Consider the following 4,383-nt stretch of genomic DNA (forward strand, 5'->3'; position numbering starts at 1 on the left):
TCACAATGCATGGCACGCAATCCCAAATCAAATGAAGAAGGATCTCTTGTAAAAAGGATCAGCATAGTCTCTACATTAAAATAAAGCAAATCATGAATGTCCCACATCGTACTGCTAAAAACCAGCGCTGTATATTCAAATATATGTTACTGTTATCTGAAAAAAAGGCCACTTTGTAATTGAAGTGTTATAAAACAATTGTCATATCCAAAAAATAACCAGTTGATACTACTTTGTAATTCACACACAATGTTATTACATGAAAAATCTAATGTATGATAATTTCTTTCAACTTAAAAGTATTAAGCTTTTATAATTTCCAACCCAAAAAATACATTAACGTATTCCCTAAACCCATCATCATTAGCCAAAAAATAAGATTCTCTAATCTTGTGAAAGGTGTGGCAGGTGAGCAAGCTATCAGACCCGGCTTGATGGCACTTCCCAGCAACTCGGTCTACGTGAAGTGTGTCAGCCACCTTCTCCAAACCGCCATAGAGGCCATTGCAGAACCTCATCACATGCTTCACATCGTAAGTATTTCCCCCAAGCAGCTCTTTCACAAGCTCTAAGAACTCCTCCAAGCGCGTCGGAAGAACACGCTACATCAGAATCTTCACCAAATATCCAATATCATAAGCACCATGGAATGTGACCCATGTCAGTGCTTTGTTGAACAGCAGCCCGGATGCTGCTGCCAACTTCGCAAAATGCACCGAAGAAACTCCAGCCACTGCATTGCGTGCAAAGTCGATGCCCTGGCTGCGTAGGAGTGCCACAGAGTCCTTTGCGTGAATGTCACGCATGAGGTTGAAGTCTCCGAAATTGAACTGCTAGATGTAGTGAGTTCTGTTGTTGGTTCCTAGGTCAGGGAGGTTGCCGTGCTCATCGGAGAGAGTGAGTCCAAGCTGGATGATTTTGAGCGCGTCCACATTGGCCTTCATGACTTGGTAAGTTTCCTCTGGAACAAGACTCCGGTAGTTCTTGTTGCGGGGCTGGATTACTACGCCGGGGAATTCAGTGTCAATAGAGACAAATCTATATTTGTCAATCAGGCTGCTTATGATTCGGAACTCGGAATCAGCGTTGGCAGCCCACACTTGCCTGATCACAACCGAACTGTTGGGACTGGGCTCTAGAAGTGGCAGCCGTTCCACAAACCTTGGCTGAGCGGCGCCATAAAAGGGCGGAAAACCAACAACCATGGGCGGTGGGATAAGAAAAACTCTAGGTGGTTGTTGAAGTTGTTCTCGTTCATCATGGATCCTCGTCATTGTTGTATATATGGTCGTCATACTCTATATTACTGAACCCTGGAAAGCAACTCTGTTAACTTCTTAGAAACTGAGAAAAAAGATAGAACAAAAGTATGATTGTTGATCACTTAAGAAGAATAGAAGAGGAAACCAAGATTTTATAAACTAACCGTTTGTTCGACAATATAATAAGCACCAAGAAGATAATATAGAGATGGCTAAGACCTTTTGTTGGACAATACAGTATGAAAGAAGCAAGGAGAGCTACGAGGATTACCAAATCTGGAAGACTTTATATCATTGAAGTTTCTTTTAAAGAAGCAGAAGTTCCAAGAATAAGGAGTCAGGTTCGTTAAAACTTTAAAAGAAACAAAAAAAGGTAAGTAGAAGCTGTCAAGTTATAGTCGTGAATTTTAGAATGCACGTTATAACACTAAGACACTAAATTCCTAGTAAATTTAGGATTTTCACTTACATATTATTGCAAAATTGATTTTAAAATTAAAATATTTTTTGTTTGAAATAAAGAATATATCACATAATATCTTCACATATATCATCTAGAAATAGTTTTGATTATATGATTATTTCCTTATTTAACTAGGAATAGGGTTTTACCGTTATTGTACAATTATATGAAAAAATTATATTATTGAGTGACTCGTTCTTTTTAAACAAATGTAATAACTCGTGTCATGCACATGATAAAACTGAAATTATAATTTTAAATTATTCTATTAAAATTAATTTGAATTGTAATAATTTAATTAATAAATAAATAATATGATGTGCATTGTTAGTATTTTTTTAAATATAGTATTAAATGTATTAACTCAAATGTAGCTATTAAGTGTATAAAAATTATGTTTGAATTATGAATTCTCTAAATAAAATTATTCCGTTTAAAATATTTAAATTATGATTTCAATCGTAAATTACAATTATGATTTAAAAAAATTTTTGATATAATATTATATTTTTTTCTTCATTTTACTATTAATATGTTGATATTGCAAGTCTAAAATACAGTATTTTACTTAATCTTGACTGAAAAAGAAAATAGTTACGTATTTCTATCGTTTAATTTATTTAATACACAATGTGCTAACACTAACGATATTTTAAAAAAATATATATTGATAAAAATAGATATAATATAATTACAAATATAACATAAATAAATAAAATATATAAATAAATGCGAAACCAATATGTTTACTAATGTCTTTGTTAAATTTTATAAATTAGAGAATAAATTATGTATTCGGTTGCTTGGTGATCACATAGATGATCAAGTAATTGATTGTAAATTGATCTCATCGTGTACATCTTATTTTTTTTCTCATTTTTGAATGAAAGCGAGAATTAAGGGAGTAAATAGTAATATATAAAGAAAAAAAATTTGCACCACAACACATGATTATAACCTAAAGAAATATTCATATTAAAATTTTACATACTGCAAATCATGAAAATCAATCACAATGTACTGGTCACTTCTCTCTATTTTTTTACCATGATATGAGTTTTTCTTTTCTAGTCAAGAATCTAATAACATCTAAGTGAACAAAAAAATTGAATTAAAAGTACTAAATTAAGGACAAATGAGTGAATAATATTTCGAACGTGTATAAAATAAAAAGAATTTACTTATTTATTTTATATTCAACGATAAAACTAACAATAGTATATTAATAAAAGGATATACCTTTAAAAAAGTCACAATACAATTTCAAATAATTTCATAAATAAATTATTAAAATTTTTGTCATCGATAAAATGATGCTATTATACAATTTTTTGGCAAAACTTAAAATCAAAAGGAAGATAATTTTGTGTGCGTTAATATAAATTAATTACGTACCAAATAGTAGAATCGTTCATTTGTTTGTTTCAATATATCAGCATGAGCAAGCAAATTAAAATGATTATCCAGAATTTTACGATCATCGACCAAATGTACTATACCTGACTCCATCTTAAAAGATATTTTGCACGTGTGTACAGTCAGAAGATACATTCCGCTTGATTTTTCAATCTCAAAATTTGAGAAGACATAGACTTTTCTTTCTACCAATTCATTCTCAAATATTTTTCTCAAATAATTCTTGATTGAACAATTAATTTTATCGTATTGCAAAATAAATTAAATATAAAAGCTATTAGCATTTATAAAGCTATTAAAAAGAATTGTCTTTGACTTGATTGAATAATGAATTTTATCGTATTGCAAAATAAATTAAATATAAAAGCTATTAGCATTTACAAAGCTATTAAAAAGAATTGTCTTTGACTTGTGAAATGGTGTACTTATAAAATTAACTTAAAATATGAACTACAAATATTTATAAGAATTTAATTTTGATACACTGACAGTGTAAAGTAGTTTTACACGTGTATCTAATTACGTAATAACACATCAATAAAAATAAATACATTTCACATTGACCGCGTGCATGGTCATCTAAAAGAACGGATGTGATTGCACGACTATGTAAAACACTTTACACTGTCAGTGCATCAAAATTAAACTCTATTTATAAATTAAACTTAGCATTACTTGAAAAAATTTAGTAAATGAATCAATTAATCTTATCATCTATTAGAACTATTTCTATGTAAACCGTCTTACTCTTGTCAAACTTGAATGGAACTTTTCATAACCTTATAATCCTTGTCTTTATTTTTCATATTTTCTCTTCGTATAATCTACTATAGGTGATACTATTAATAGGATTGTAGTCAATAGTCATTAGGTATGGAAAAAAAATAAAATAAAGACTATGTGAAAATTATAAATTTTTTAAATAATAAACATGAAAGAAAATTTACTGCTTATTATATATACTAATAATATATTAATAATTTTAAAAATTTACTAATAATACTAATAGTTTAAAGATAATTTTACTATAGTTATAATAAATTTAGTTATTACTCTAAATAAATAAAATAAATAATATATTTGAAAACTAAAGAAAAAAAGATTAGCGGTAATTATGTTTAGAATGTTCCCATGTTTTTTTTTTTCATTTTATGTAATGTAATAATAAATATAATAATAAATATATCATGTAATGGAAAAATAACAAACTATATATATATATATATATATATATGAGTAATT

General features: G+C 28.9%; 1 pseudogene; it reads right to left on the bottom strand.

Moving 5' to 3' along the window:
• Nucleotides 303-1,445, bottom strand: LOC107632725 (annotated as a pseudogene).

This window comes from Arachis ipaensis, chromosome B03 (assembly GCF_000816755.2).
Source record: "Arachis ipaensis cultivar K30076 chromosome B03, Araip1.1, whole genome shotgun sequence".
Lineage (NCBI taxonomy): Eukaryota > Viridiplantae > Streptophyta > Magnoliopsida > Fabales > Fabaceae > Arachis > Arachis ipaensis.